This window comes from Dermacentor andersoni, chromosome 2 (genome assembly GCF_023375885.2).
Source record: "Dermacentor andersoni chromosome 2, qqDerAnde1_hic_scaffold, whole genome shotgun sequence".
NCBI classification, from domain to species: domain Eukaryota; kingdom Metazoa; phylum Arthropoda; class Arachnida; order Ixodida; family Ixodidae; genus Dermacentor; species Dermacentor andersoni.
The window spans coordinates 41420829-41437803 of NC_092815.1; the positions used below are offsets into that span (position 1 = coordinate 41420829).

Here is a 16975-nt window from a genome sequence, read left to right on the forward strand (position 1 = left end):
TGAAGAATTGACTGACGAGCGAATGTGTGCTAGGATTCGTGGTAGGGCGAACTGCATTCTGCGTACGTAATGTTTTCGTAAACGGGACTGCCTGGCTTCGGTAACTGCCTGCAGCAAACTAATGGGCACCGTCCACCTCGTCATACGTATGTAGTGTAAAAATTGCTCCAATCCTTATGCGGGCGATAGAGTGAGTTTTGGCATACAATACAAAGTTTCGCTGCATGCTCACGCACAATTTCAGTTAGTAAGGCTGAATTGGATTGCATCAAGAACGTGAACAATTGGCTGACGAGCGAATGTGTGCTAGAATTCGTGGTAGAGCAAACTGCATTTCGCGTACGCAATGGCTTCGTAAGCTGGACTGCCTAGCGTCAGTAACTGCCTGCAGCAGCGAAAGCTGCTGCATCTTTTCTTAGTTATGTAGCTTGCTTGCTGTTATTCTGAAGATGGCCGTGCTGCCATGCACAGAGCAAGGAATTTTGAAGAAGCAGTGGGGAATGGAATAGGCTGGGGCTGCAGCAGGATGTAGATGTTGAGCAATGCAACCATTTGCAGTGGGTGTGCTTCAAGACTGTTAAGCAATTTCAATTTCCTTGCTACTGCCAGCATGGTTACGAGCAACCCTGATAGCTAACCTATTTTGGGGTTACTATTTAACACTTTATGTGCTCTCGTACAGAGCTGTCATACACACTACTATTACTGCATAGAAAGGATGCTCATAAGAATCAGCTTCCCACTTCATGATGCTTAAGTTCATCCTTGATGCATAAGCTGATACATTTTCAGTCGCTACAAGCTCACACCTGTGGCATGATGCGCAATGAGAATCGAAGCAATGACAATACCTCGGTGTTATTTACTAAACTTCTATGCCTTGCAGGCCCACTTTGAGGACTGCAGCTTCGAACAAAACATAAAAGATAATTGGAAGAAGCTAACAAGACATGCCATCCCAACACTGTTGTGTGTGTGTGTGTGTGTGTGTGTGTGTGTGTGTGTGTGTGTGTGTGTGTGTGTGTGTATAATTTATTGCAATGCCCTCAGGGCCCAAGCGGCATTACAGAGGGGGTGGGTACATTCTGTATACATAAGCGCAATAATGTAAATAACAACAAAGCTATGTGTGAAAAAACAAAACAACAAAAAGAGCAATGATTAACAGAGCAGGTGGCTCTAACAGGTCAATACCAAAGGCCTTGAATGACAATACCGTTAGCAACATTGCTATTGTACGTGTAAAATACAAAACCTATTGAATTAACAAATAGCTGCGCAGGTTATTCTGTGAAGTGGTCTACAACTGCGGCCTTTAATGACTGTACATCTTCAATGCTGGCGATGACACTGGCAAGGTGGTTCCATTCTGAGCTAGTCCTTGGTATAAATGAATCGTGAAACAGGTTAGTATGGCAAAAAAGAATGGCGACCTTATGCTGGTGATCAATACGGGCTGACAAATATGATGGTTGTGATAAAAGTTTGTGTTTCAGTGACTGGTTCAAGAAAAAAGTTTTATAAAAGAGACATAGACGTGAAATTTTTCTTCTTAAGAGCAAGTTCGGAAGGCCAAAATTAGATTTCATCCGCAAAACACTGGCAGTACGGGAGTAGTTTGTTACGATAAAGCGAGCTGAGCGATTCTGAAGAGACTCTATTGCATATGTAAGGTTACGTAAGCCTGGATCCCAGATAGCAGACGCATACTCGAGTTTAAGTCTAATTAGCGTTTGATACAGTAATAACTTTAAGTGGCTCGGTGCTTCAGCAAAATATTGACAAAATATTGACACCAGTATGAATGCAGGATTGTGGGTCCTCAACTCTTAAAAAAAATTCATGCTTGTCGGTGCTTATTGTAGCTACGCTTTAGCAAGTCTCCGCAAGAAAGAAATCTTATATGTAGAATTTCACCCGAGGCATGACTTGGGTATTCGGGAGGCATGGTGTGTGGGGGAGGGGGGGGCGAGAATGAGTGATGTACAACGGGTGTAGAGCACAGAAGTGAAAATTTCTGGCAGATGGCAATTAAGACTACTTTCGGCAAATATAAGCTTGCGCCCTATCTAATTTTAATTAAATCTCATTGCAGTCTAAAAATGCTTATGCCCACTCTCAGGCCCTACCCTGCAGGGATATGATTCACTTATACAGCAGTAACAAAAAGAAAATGAGGACTTAAAAAAGAAAGACATTCCATGAATGAAGCTGCACTCCCTCAAACATGACGGTTCCGGAGTAATTTCAACTGCAGAGTGGTAATTCCACAACACTGTCCTCTACAAAAAGAGTGGCATCACCTCACTTGTCACTAGCGTTTCAGGCAACAAACAATGGCAACGCTGCGATCATTCAGACTGAAATCCAAATGATGGGGACGCTGTGACCAGTCAGCATAAGATCCCTATGGCATGCTATCGCCTGTAAAAATAAAGCACAAGGGTTGCCTATGTTCAGTTTGATTGTTAACTCTTGCTTCTGAACAATCTTTTACACCTGTGCCGAAACACCGCAAGCCACCAAGGTGTCTCTTCCAAGACACAGCCTCTGCTAACGCGTCGGCAACTGGACTTGCAGCTAATGATGGATCTGCAAGCCAGTGTGGTAGCATATCAAACAGTCTGTGCCTTGTGTGATGGCAGCTAAAGATGTGCAAAATCAGCTTACCGAGAACTGTGACAGTAATGTGATCCACTCACCGCGCTAGCATAACAGCCTGAACGTGTGCCATACTCCAGGCATCTCTGGAACAAGTAGCTCTGCCTGCTTTACAGATTTACGTTCAGCGACTTCATTACCGTATCAGGCAAACGCTCGCCTGCCCAGGTGTTTAGTTGTCAGCTGCAGTATTGACAGTGATGAGGACGACGAGCCTTCACAACAGAGCACTGCGGCTGCAACATGTAGCAAGTTTCAGTCAAACGGCATTGATAATGGAAAGTTTTCCTTATCCCTCCCCTTTGTATTCACAGAGTCGTCTAGCCACACATCGGCTAACCTCAGTGGTATCACACCTCGGAGCATGCTCCCTTCACTACAGCTGACAGAGATCCATTCTGAACCCATTGGCACAATGGTGTCAGAATTGTCACCAGAAGAAGTAGCTGGGTCCTGTGATAACCCCGGAACTACCAATCTGGTCTTGTTCACTTTCTCTGGAACTGACACCAATGAAAAGCTAGAATCGACATGCAATAGCACTGCAGAGCTTAAATGAAGTACAGTGGCCTAACACGGAAGTACAAGAGGCTGAAAATGCTGCACAACCAGGCAAAGGCCTCCATTCGAAGCCTCAAGCAACAAGTCTGGGCGCCAAAAACTTGACTATGTTCAAGATGAAATTCCTAAATGAAAACCAAAATAAAGTACTAACCAGAAAAAATAGCAAAGGATGCGTTTGGTCTGAAAAAAACAATCAGAACATCGCTGCAAATCAAGCATGCATGTGGTGCAGCTGGTTATGAACTTCTACGATCATTATCGTATCCCCTGACCTCAAACAGAACCCTGATCAGGAGGTTACAAAACATACACTTTCTTCCAGGTATCCTCCATGAAGTGTTCGATGTGCTCAAACGCAAAGTGGAGGCAATGGAGGATATTGAAAAGGATTGTGTCCTATTCATGGGTGAAATGGAAATCGCTCAAGGGTACGAGCATGACCGCTCACTGGACTACCTTTTTGGCAGCACGACCCTGCCCGACACACCAGACAATGTAGCACACCACGCCTTGGTATTCATGGTGGGCGGTCTAAACAAGCGCTATAAACAAGTGATTACATACCACTGCACGGGCAGATCTGTTGATGGACGACTGCTGAAAGACGTTGTTTTCAGGCTCATATAAATGCTTCACAACATATTGCTAAGAGTTCTTGTCGTAACAAGTGATATGGAGTCAGGAAACCGGGCTGGGTGGCGGTTGCTGGGGCTTTCTAGCCAACGTAACTCTGAAACAGCAGTGTCCCTCACCCTCACCTTGAAGCTGGGCTGCTGCATTTTATGACGGACACAGCACATGTTATAAAAAATCTTGCGGCTCATCTTCTGCAGGTAAGCTGTTTCTACTTGAGCAATGAGACCGTGAACCAGCGCGGTCTTCCTAGCAACAAGGTCGACGTCAAACGTGTAGAGGAAGTACTCGAGCACGACTCCGATAATGACCTTAAGATACCAAACAGCTTGTCTGCTGTTTACGTGAGCACTGGACATTTTACCAAAATGAAGGTCAGCATTGCTGTACAGCTTTTTTGTGAAGCCCCTGCTAGATTTCGCTACCTAATCCAGAAAGGAAAGCTTCCAGCCGAGGCCGAAGCAACGGCTTGGTTTTTTTTAGCTACATTGGAGATGGTATAGTTTAATGTCATCACGTCATCCTGTGCTTGCTCTGAGCAACATAAATGTCACCAAGTCTAAAGAGGCGATAGCAACACTTAACCTTGCCCAGCATACGCTGCGACATGTGAAGATGGGAACGGCGCACTGGAAGCCGTCTCAGGCAGGCCTTCTGATTTCAACACCTGTTGTACTTAGCATCGCAGAAGAACTTCTATGCCACCGTGGCTACATGTACGTCCTGACCAGTCGATTAATCCAAGACTGCCTGGAAAACATCTTCTCAATCTTGCGGATGAAAAATCCCGCCCCAAGTGCATACGATGCCAAAAGCGCTTTGAAACTGGTTCGTGTAGGGCAGTTTCTACAGGCACCGAAGTCAACAAGCTACGACATTGATGACAGCCTGCACCTCGCCGACCTTCTTGGTCCAACTCTACAAAAGCAGCTTGTAGAGTTTGCGGATGACGAGGAGCGCCTAGAGGACCTTGTTATTGAGGAAGTTTCATCAACTGAATGCGACATCCTCGCCTACTTTGGAGGGTTTCTTCTCAGGGCTGTAATGAAGGCAACAGGGAATTGTGAGCCATGCAGGACAGTATTAGTTGGAGAAAATGAAAGCTACAATGCACTCGTCAACTTCAAAGAGTACGTAAAGTGGGCTCGCAACCTAACCAGGCCCAGCAATGAAGTGATGGCTGTCCTGGTTCACTTTGAGGAACATTTCCAGGCACTTGTCTCAGCTTATACCATCTTGGACATGAAGGCTCCGTTCAGGATCATATCAAGGTTCCTGGCTGAAAATGTGGAGGTTAACCTTGACGGAGTGTGTAGTTCTCACAAGGAAAAGGTTGAAAAGTTGCTTTTGTGGAAGTATGTTAGCTCACGCTTGCGAATGCATCTTTGCCAACAAATGGCGCGATGTGTTGAGGCACATTCGAGCAAGGCGTGTGCTGGAGTAAACCTTTCATAGGTCAAGCAAGATGATCAAGAAAAAACCTTCTTGTAGCATGCTGTTTTCAATTCTGAACCGAGTGGCATAGTGTGGATACAGACTAGATTATCTGCTGGATGCAGCTTATTGATTTCTCTTTTCTTCTACTTTGCATGGCATTGGTTATTAAAATAAAATTTCGTAAAGTAGGCACTTGGGGGGGGGGGGGGGGGGGGACAACTGTGCCGCATATGCATGTTTTGTCTGATATGTAAAGCCGTCAGCCAAATAGTAGACCAAACAGGTCACTTCGTAAGTAGAGTCCTCCTGTTAGACGACTTCAATGTGCAAAACACTGCACACCGATCTGCTGTATTTATTGTGCATATGACGCCATTACATTCATTGTATATATGCGTTTCCACATCTTTTCATGCTGCTTGCTAATATAATTTTAACTGTCCTTTCTAATTTGCTTTATTCGGCACATTTTGTGTTAGTCGTGTAGTTAGTAAGAAAGGCCTTCGTGCTGCAAGTATTACAGACCACAATGATAAGGTGCGAAGCTGCACCTTTATTGTTAATTACTGTCTGTTTCAAATATTTTCTTCTATTTCTACTTGTTTTCAGTAATTGTCTATTCGCTGTATATATTCACATTTCCTTTGATTTCATTCACGTTTTGCATTCTTTTTTTGTACAGTAAGTGCCGAGTTGTGCGTGCGTGCGTGCGTGCGCGTGTGTGTGTGTGTGTGTGTGTGTGTGTGTGTGTGTGTGTGTGTGTGTGTGTGTGTGTGTGCGCGCGCGTGCACGTGTGTGTGTGTGTGTGTGTGTGTGTGTGTGTGTGTGTGTGTGTGTGTGTGTGTGTGTGTGTGTGCAGCCCTTCCGGCAACAATTGTAGATGGGGATGTGCACAAATAAAGTGAAATACCTTCAAATGACAAATGCCTTATGAATTATTCCTCAGTATGTGAACCATTTGTCTAGAATTTTATCTTGCTGTTTAAAAAAAAAAGAACGCCCGGCCATAAAATGATGCATGCTTTGGTTCTTGAATACACGAATAACATTTGCATTATCGCAGTCAAGGGCTAAAAAAACACGGTGTTCACTCCATTACAAGCATGGGGGGAAGAACATGCACCTGCACTTGCTTCAGTTCCTGTAATGCAAGTTATCTAGTCAGGTGCAGTTATTACCAACGTCCAAACAAACGGGTGTTGGTGCACACATGCAGCCAGATTTAGCACACATTCGATTGTGTTCGTTTTTTTTTTCTTTCTTGCTGGTGTTGCAAACAAGCAAGCATGACTGTGGAGAAAAACAAAACATGTGCTTCTGAAACTGCACACGGTAACGTGTTTGTAAATAGCATTCGTTGGCATCATGACATCGAGTTATCAAGTCACAGTGAAAGTTTTCTTTCAGCAATTTTGTTTGCTGGTAAGATAAGATCTGTGCAGCGTCGTATTAGGCACAAGCAAGTTTGAGTAAGGGTCGTCAACACTCGTTACCTCGTGCACTTTTCCAAAGTTCACTCCAGTTACCGTTATTCAGGTTTTCTCTATTGTGTCATAATTGACAGCACATGTAAAATATTTCTGCCTAAATTAATCACTATGTACTGCAACACTGTTAACTTAATCTTGGAACATTTTCTGTCTGCTTGTGTAGCCGGCCAAGAAACTACTACAGGAATTCAATGTGCTGGTACATAACCATCTTGCACAGACCCTTGAGCAGCCCAGTGTGCGGAGGATGAGGATTGCTTGGCTAATTTGTTATGGCGTTTTGTTCTGTTTGACAGACATTTGAAATCGGCGTCTTTTAGAGTGTGAATATGCTACTTTCTAATTCATTTTTAATTAGCCTTCCTATTTTTTTTTTTGTGCATTGCGGTTGTTGATGGGGGTTTATATCGTAAACGAGCCTTTCTGCAGGAATCATAGATGGGAAACTGTGACAATGTGCACGATTCAAGGGATGTAGATTCCAATGGTGAGTGCTTTTTGAATGCTTCCTCAGTTATGGGAACCATTTGCCCGGCATTACTTCAATCTTGCTGCATTAAAAAAAAACTGTCGGACGTAGTGGGATGTAATTGAGGCCGAAGAAACGGTAGTTTCCACTTTTACGGGCGTGCGACAAATACACATCGGCGCTTGCTTCAGTTAAGCACGAGCGTTGGCAACGTTCAAACAAATGGGGTTGGCACGTGCACGTGCGCGAGGACCTAACACACATCCTGTGTCCTGTGCGTGTCCTTTTTATTGGTGGCACGAGCATCGAGTGACACTCTTATTTCTTGAGCAGCACTTACAGTTGACCTCCTGACATGACCGGAGACGAAATTCAGAAGAAACTAGTTGAGCACAAAATTCACGAGTTCCATTATAGATATGATATATCAGAGCATAAGCTTAAATAGTTACAAGTTGAGTTACTGAAATGTCTGGAATAATTAATTAGCTCATACGAAATTCTAAATAAATCAGAAATAGTACAGTACAGAACTAATGGGTTTCATTATCGATATTATATCAGAGCATACGTTTAGTTACGAGTTGAGTTACTGAAGTATCTGGAATAATTAGAAATCACTGATTACCGTACATCAATGCACATATCACCAACGCCGAGGTGCGAGTGTTACTAAGAGACACCAAAGTCAAAAATTAGGGTCGCCTACCATTTTTTTTTCGCGCCCTTTTACAACGTTAAGTAACCCATTAGCCCAGTAACATTATTATTAAATTATGGGGTTTTACGTGCCAGAACCACTTTCTGATTATGAGGCACGCCGTAGTGGAGGACTCCGGAAATTTCGACCACCTGGGGTTCTTTAACGTGCACCTACATCTAAGTACATGGGTGTTTTCGCATTTCGCCCCCATCGAAATGCGGCCGCCGTGGCTGGGATTCAATCTCGCGACCTCGTGCCCAGTAACATGTACTTTTAAGATTTAACACACTGTATAGCACGGATATCCTTTTTTCTTCTTTCCTGTACTCAATTACATACAACTGTGGAGTAGAAACAAAACATAGGCTTCGGAAACTGCATGTCGTCATGTCCGCTTAAATGGACAGCATGAGTTAGCTATCGTGAAACTGAGCAATCGGATCGAGATAGCAGGGAAAGTTTTTCAAGGGCGGTTTTGCTTGCTTATTGCACTAGGCAAAAGCAAGTGCGACACAATGGCCATACACGTCTTAGCGTGAACGCTAGAGTGCGTGGTTTGCGCTCCGCAGGCTGTCTGCTGCCGGCGATTAGGTGCTAAGCGCATGCAAAAAGAGCTGAAGGGGTTAGATCACGGGACACTCTTTGAGGCTGCGCATTAGTTTGCATTGTGTGTGTGGGACTGTCACTGTTCACACTAGCGACGACATGAAAGCTAAACAGACTCTGCCGATCCCATTGAATACCCATGTGGCTGCCGAACAGACTCGCTGCAGCGAACGAATGAGCTGCGGCCAGATTTTGCCGAGAACGCAGCCTTCCTACCTTCCATTGTAGCCGTTTTGAAGTTAAATTGGAGCCACGCGCTGAAAATCGGACTCCGGTAACAGCAGCACCAGCTCAGAACGTTTCCGAGTGGGCAAATTAGCGGGAGTTCTGCGTGGCAAAAGAATGCAGAAGCGGTTTAAGCGCCCCTGAACCTTCGCAGAAAGTCAAAATGGCTTCCCGCCAAATTTAGCGGCCGCTTTTACCTCACGGCGGTTCTTCCGCCAGATTTGGCTGTAGCCTACGACGATTTCGTCAGAGATGTCACCACCCTAAAAACGCGGTACATGGAGGTTCCCTACATCAGCCTCGCTTCCTTGGCGTTAGCGCCACGTGTACTGCGTGTTTAGCACGCGTTCTGCATCTTTACATTATGGTAGTGTAGGATCTGACGTCATCGACCCATCGTGTAGTCACACGAAGCAGCTACCCGTTACGGTTTCGGTGTCTCGTTTATTGGTCATTTAAAATTAATGATGACTTTCTAAGCAAATTGGACCACTCTACCAGGAAATGACTGTCAATACCATTTGAATATGACAATATCCGAAATGGTTAAAGAAACGCCGGAGTTGCCCTTTAAGGCTCCTGTGATGTATCCAGGACAGTTGGTGGTGGTAACAACTTTATTGAGACTCTGCTCAGTTACGATCTGGCAGGCCCGAGTCCTAGAATGGCCCCTCACGAGGAGCGACCCTTTCGGCCCAGGCAACGAGGGCTTTTTGTACTTTTTCATCCGGCGTTCTGAGCAGCTCTTCCCACGTCTCTTGTGAGGGAGCTGGCAGGAGCGACCTGGGAGGGGGTGCCCTCGCACCCCCAAAGAATGTGATTTTGGGTAGCCAATGTTTGATTTGTGCAGTTTTGACATATTGGGTTCCATTGCCCGTTGGTAATTATGGCTAGCCAATGTGGGCTGGGGAACGATTTAGTTTGGATTCGACGCAGGATCGAAGCTTGCGCTCGCGTGAGGCTTGCGTTTGGAGGCGGGTAGATTCGCCTTTTTTGCTTGTAATAGTTTGTTATTTCGTGGTATGTCGTCGGTGCCTCATCCATGGGATCCGAGTCTGAGGGGCACATCTCCCGGTTGATTAGACCTCGGGCTACCCAGTGCGCCTCCTCATTCCCTTGATTCCCCGAATGGGCAGGGACCCATACGAGTTCAACAGTGTTTTCATTATTAAAGTCCCGTAGGACTCGCGCTGCACAGACACCTATGCTGCCTCTCGAAAAGTTGACTATTACCCTTTTGGAGTCGCTTATGATAGTTTGCACGGAGGGATTCATGATGGCCAAAGCAATGGCAGTCTCTTCCGCTTCCACGGTGGACGCTGTTTTTATGGTCGCGGCATTGAGGATACTTCCCTCTCCGGTCACGACGCTCACTACGTAAGTTTGGTTATTTTGCTTTGCTGCATCGACATAAGCGGTGTGCTGGTTGCTTTGGTACCTTTCTTGAAGGGCCTTGGCTCTGGCAGACCGCCTCTTGTCGTGTCTCCCAGAGAGCATGTTCTTGGGTAACGGTTTTATAACCAAACGGCGTTTGACCGTACCGAGTAACGTTGTTCTTCCTGCTGAATTCATAACGGGATTCAGCCCGAGTTTACTTAGAATAACCCTGTCAGTAGCGGTGCGGGAGAGTCGTTCACGTTGGGCTGTTTTATGGGCCTCCACGAGTTCGTCTAGGGTATTGTATATACCTAGCTCAAGTAATCGTTCAGTGTTCGCATACTTCGGGAGACCAAGGGCAGCTTTATGAGCTGTGCGAATGACGCTGTTAACCTTTTCCTTGTCAGAAAGGCGTAGGTGGTAGTAAGGGAAGGAATACACGACGCGACTGATCAGGAAAGCCTGCGTCAAATGGCAGATATCAGCCTCCTTCATACCGCGGTGTCGTGTGGCTACTCGTCTGATTAGGCCACATATTTGGCGGGCTGTCGTCCGTAATCGGACAATCGCCTCAGAATTATGGGTGTTATGTTGAATTAGCATGCCCAGGACTCTTATAGTCAGTACGGGCGGAACTGGGCCGTCTTCCATACTGACTCGTATAGGGGAGGTGGCGTCCCTTTCGGTGGCGTGTTTGGTTGATTTATCACGGATGACGAGAAGCTCCGATTTTGTCGGCGAGCACGCTAGACCATTCTGTCGCACAAAATTTTGTACGGTATCCGCGGCCGCTTGTAATGCTTCCGTGATTTCTCCATCGGAACCTCTATTTGTCCAGATGGTGATATCATCGGCATAGATGGAGTGTTTGATATGCGGGATCCTTTCCAGTAATGGAGGCAGGTTTCGCATGGTCACATTGAAAAGGAAGGGGGAGAGGACCGCACCCTGAGGGGTGCCCCTTGTACCTAATTGAAATTGTCCGCTTTTAATGTCCCCAAAATGTATTTCTGCAGTGCGATCCTTGAGAAAGCTTGTAATATAGCTATAAGTGCGCTTCCCGACATTCATTTGGGCTAGATTTGTGAGTATTGAAGCATGTGACACATTGTCGAACGCTTTACTCACGTCCAGCCCTAGAATTGTACGGGTGGCTCTTATAGGGCCCGGATGTAGGATATCTTGCTGAATTTGCCACATAATGTCTTGAGTGGACAGATTTGATCTGAAGCCTATCAACGTATGGGGCAGCAGCCCATTGCTTTCAGTGTACTCGTTTAGCCTGTTAAGAATGACGTGTTCCATAACCTTCCCCAGGCAAGAGGTTAAGGAGATAGGGCGGAGATTCTCTAGCTCCAGCTTCTTGCCTGGTTTGGGTATGAAAATTACGTTTGCATGTTTCCAGCTGGTGGGTATAGTTCCTTCTTTCCAGTGGATGTTGAAAAGATTGGTGATTTCAGTAACCGACCGATCGTAGGTTCCGTAGCATTTTATTGGTGATGCGGTCCTTGCCAGCCGCCGCTGTTGTTTTGATGTTGTTTAGGACAGCACGTACTTCAGATTCCATAATTTCGCTGTCTAGTTCCCTGTTTTCCTTTCTGGTATAAGCTACGGGTAGAGGAATATCGGTGCTTGTATTAAAGTAGTGGTTTTTTAGAGCTTCAAAAAGGGCATCATTATCTCCCGGGAAAGAGTGTATGATCCTCTGAAGGTTCCTGCTTAAACACCTACTTGATCCAGGACAGTTAGATGTGCTTCTTGAAAGAGGGCAAATAGGAGAGGGTGTAGGTAATCGGAAGGGTCGAGAGTTGGTCATTTGTCCATTATTGTACTGTTCAGTCAGTGTCTGCTAACATGTGCCCCGTCACATTCCGCAGCTCTGGAGGAATGCGGGTGTACCACCGCTTCCGCCTTCTCACTTATCGTAGTGTTGCGTTGCAGAAGTCACATATAAAGATGTGTTTACAATATTTACACGAGAGACAATGATGCAGATACAAGATGGTTGTCAAGAGCGATTCCACCTCTACACGTCAAATCGTCTTCTTCTGACTGGTGCCACTCTTGGTTGCGCCGTAACGATATTATGCGCAATAGAGAATCATATTACAGATGGCATTCATCCACACAACCACTAATACCATGCACTATGTGTTATCAGAGTCTGAAGTGTTGTGTAGGCCTACAGAGCTGCTCCCACCGGCGTATACTGCCACAGAAGGCTGTGCCTATTTATTTATTTATTTATTTATTTATTTAGATACTTTCAGATCTGAAGACTTTCTAGAATGAAGTGATTCATAATAGCAAATAACAAACATGTGCAGCAGTAATGTTCGAGACAGTGTGTTGCGCACGGCTGCTTTGAAGCTTGCATTGTGCGGAATGATGGCAATGGAAGCAGGCAGGTGGCTCCAATACAGCTTCGTTCTTGGAACATAATAATTCTGGTATTACATTGTTTTTTTTTTTTCGGCAAGACGGCACACCAACTTTTAGGCTCTGATCAAAACAGAATGTTGTAGGTGCTTAAACTCATCAGCTTCATTCAGAGTGGGATTCAAGCGATGGGCAGGTAAGCACGCAGCTGCTCAGCCGGAAATCTAATGTGCCCGCGCAGAACCACGGCTGCTGCACGTCGCTCATGCCAGCAGCGGAAGCCAGACACTACAGTTGCGGGCGAACCGCGACAGTGAGTCCACTTGGCTTCGTCGCAAAAGCGACGAAGCCAAGTGGCACTCATGTAAGAAGAATCGGATATAACGCGTGCACATGATATACAGATAATGAATGTGCACTAATGAAGACTTATTATTATTCAATTAAATTATGGGATTTCGCGTGCCAAACCACGATCTGATTAAGAGGCACTTCGTAGTGGGGGACTCCGGATTAATTTTGACCACTTGGGGTTCTTTAACGTGCACCTAAGCCTGAGTACACGAGTGTTTTTTTTTTTTTTTTTTTCATTTCGCGCCCATCGAAATGCGGCCGCCGTAGCGGGGATTTGATCCCGCGACCTCGTGCTTAGCAGCGCAACATTAAAGCCACTAAGCAACCATGGCGGGTAATAATATAGACAGCATGTATAGAAACAAAATAAAACGATGAAAAATATATCGCAAGAAGAGAACGTGTAGACACAGGAGACCGCTACAGCCTGGGAACCATTTTTTGCATGTGCAAGGAAAGAATAGGTACGAGGGCACTCCTGAGCGAGTAAATGGCGACAACGTCTGACACACAAGCACCGTGGTGCAACGCAGGTGAACGCGATTGTCCGTCGCGCGCGGTTCTCGGAACTGCACTTGTGAAGTTGTGGGGGCATCTCCGTTGAGAGGGGAGCCTTGTCTCGCATGAATGAATGGACTTCTAGCGCGTTTTGCGCAATACGCTTGGTTTTGTCCTGTCCTGTCATCGCCCGCCTCACAGGTGTGCGGCTTCGAGTGGCCAACACGTCAATCAATTAGACGACGCCGTTTGGCTGCTGCTATTGCTAATTATATATATATATATATATATATATATATATATATATATATATATATATATATATATATATATATATATATGCGCAGTCCCCATGGTGGGGGAAAGGCCAGGTGTCTGTCGGGCTGTACCACTTATTTTTATCGCACTAAACGCAGTGTAATCCACACATTCTATGCTCGAGAAGCTAACAACCAAGTGGCGGACTCGACCCCCTCCAACCAACGATTCACCGGTCAGGTCACCCCGCGGGACATCCTTGGCCTCCATGGATGGTCGAGCGATGAACGCCTGCTCCTCCCCTAACTCTAAACCTCCCCACCCTAAACTCACACGCAGTCAGATAAGGGACCTTATCAAACCTCCTCCGACAGAGCAAAATCATATCGGCGGCGCCAGAGAACACTTGCCCTTGGTGCCGGGTTCGACCCACACTGAGGCATATCACGTGGGAGTGCGGGAGGCGCTCTCACAGTTCCTTCATTTAAAGAAAAAACGTCATTTCATGCATTGAAATAGAAAAGTAACTGGAACGCCAATGCAGTTCTCCGCAAAGTTGGGGAATTAATATCTCGATATTGGTGTCTACCTGAGCATTCGTTCCAAGGAATCCGCCTTGCGAACTCCACAGCTAGAATTTGTAAATTGCAATATATGCCATACGGTAACCAGTTAAAAACATAATTAGTAAATTTTTTTTTGCCTAATCGATTGTTCATTTTAGTTCTTTGTGCAGGTAATGTCTGCCTATTCGAGTAGGCCAGCTCATTGGCTAGAATTGTGCTATTCGCCACAGGCAATACAAAAAAAAAAATTGAAAGTGTTCGCCCGGTATATGGGTGAAGCGCACTGCATGTGTTGAGCGAAACAGGACCAACCAAGTGTTGACGTGAAAAAATAGAAAATAGACGAACATGGCGGTTGAGATTATACGATAATTAAATTTTCATTGTATCTTTCTAGTCTGTCTCTTTTTTTTCATGTTCATTATTCACTAATTGCATGTCTCGTTCGTATCGTAATGCAGACGCAATTACGTCGACTTTGTCTGCTTTAGCGTCGAAATTTAGTTGACATTTTTTTTCTGGAAGTTGTTACAAGATAGCCAGATTCCGGATACGCCAAACCAGCGTAAAGTCAGCAAAGAAGACCTTGTCTTCAAAAGCACGCAAATTCGACGACCGTGGTGAAAGCGTGAGGCATGTCGGGGTATCCGGGACGCACTACAGAATCATTTACACACTGGTTCACGTTTAAGTGTGTAAATTATTTTACCGTGTCACCGCGCGCGCATGTACGTATTACTTGGCAGATGGCGCTGGTAATACATTCTATTTACGAACCCCCTATTTCTTTTTATTCATGGCGAGTTTTGTTCATTCGCTTTTTTTTACGCGTAGGTACGTTGACGTTGTCCTCTATCGCGTCGACATTGGTTGATATTTCTTTCTTTCTTTTTTAACCAGTAGGCCAGGTCCGCCTATCCCGTAGACAGTATAGTCTCTTGTACAATGCGTTTAACTCACCATCATCATTTATTGGACCCTTACGGACCCTTTACAGGGCATTACATAAGGGAGGGAGTCATTATAGCATACATTAGTCAAAGATGTTACAAGAATAAATTGAAATAACGCAGTGTAAGTAATCCAGCGAAATAAAATAGGAGTACAGGTGAGTTCTAATAGAACACTTGGAATGCAAAGAGAAATTGTACAATTCTAATTTCCAAAATGTGAAAGCAACCGCTCTTTAAATTCTTCAGGATTATGCTCCATGGCGATTGCGCCTGGGAGTTCATTCCATTCCTGGATTGCTGTGGGTAAAAATGATTTATTGAAGCCAGAAGTTGATCCATACAGGCGCTGTAAACTGAGTGAATTGAACAGGCGTCGTGACGAACGTGCTGGTGGTAGAAGTGATTCACGCAGATGTTGAAAATGGTAGTACAACTTGTGGAATAAGCATAGACGTGATATCTTGCGTCGATAGACTAATGTGGATTGAGCGATGACGTAATACTGCTGAATACTACAAAACTAGTAGTCATATTTCGAAGATATGAATCGAGCAGCACGGTTCTGGACAGATTCTACCGCATTGATTAGATATGTTTCATGTGGACACCATATTGCGGAAGCGTATTCAAGTTTTGTTCGAACAAAAGTTTCGTATGCTAGTTTACGGACGGAAGGGGGTGACAACGATAATGTTCTTCTGAACTGTTCTTTTAGAACTGTCGGCGGTCAGTTTCGTGATGTGTTCCTACCAGCTTAGATTGGTAGCGATTAGGATACCGAGGTAGCGATACGTTTGTACTTGCGAGATGTTGACTGTGTGTAATGAGTACGCATGGGTGATGTTAGTGTGCTTGCGGGAAATTTGAATAAATTTGCATGTAGAAATGTTAAGCTGCATCAACCATTTGGTACACCGGTTATCTATTAAATACAGGTCGTTCTGAAGAAGCACCTGGTCGAACTCAGTAGAAATTCGACGATAAAGGACACAGTCGTCCGCGAAGAGGCGTATAGATGATGAAATACCACAAAGCAGGTCATTAATATAGATGAGAAAGAGAAAGGGACCAAGGACTGATCCTTGTGGAACTCCAGAAAGTACCTTGGTTGAGGCTGAAGGACATCCTCCTGTAACGGTGTACTGAAGGCGGTCGGTGAGGACGCATTTAATCCAGGCTAAAATTTGCGTTTCTAGGCTGTGAAAAGAGAGTTTGCAGATTAGTCGTAGATTGGGAACACGATCGAATGGCTCTGAGAAGTCTAAGAATATTACATCAGTTTCAAAAAGTGAATCTAGGTTTAAATGAAGCTCGGTGGTAAATTCAAAAAGCTGCGTTTCACCAGAACGATCAGACCTGAAGCCGTGTTGATTGGCGAAAAAGAAACCGTTGTTATCAAGTTGTAGGGCGACTTGAGAATAAATTATATGTTCCATTAGTTTGCAGGTAATGCACGTTAAAGAGATTGGGCGATAATTTCAAGGATCAGACCGGTTACCACTTTTGAATACCGGAACTACTTTTCTAATCTTACAGTCATCTGGAAGCGCGCCTTCATTGAGGGATTGAGTAAAGATTATTTGTAATAAATGACTTGATGTGACTACGGTTGCTTTGAGCACTTTAGCAGATATGTTATTGGGGCCGGGACTGCTTTATAATTTAAACTTGTCGATCAGCTTTTCGATGCCTTCCGCCTTAACTGTAATGGGCAGCATCTGAGAAAATTTGGGTCCAGAAAAGTTCGGGATGTTATGATGCGGTTCATGAGTGAATATTGAAGAAAAATAAGAGTTCATAAC

General features: G+C 44.9%; 1 pseudogene; it reads left to right on the forward strand.

The window, feature by feature from the left end:
* The first annotated feature begins 3076 nt into the window (after positions 1-3076).
* LOC140215822 (uncharacterized) lies at positions 3077-5416 on the forward strand (annotated as a pseudogene).
* Positions 5417-16975: the final 11559 nt, after the last annotated feature.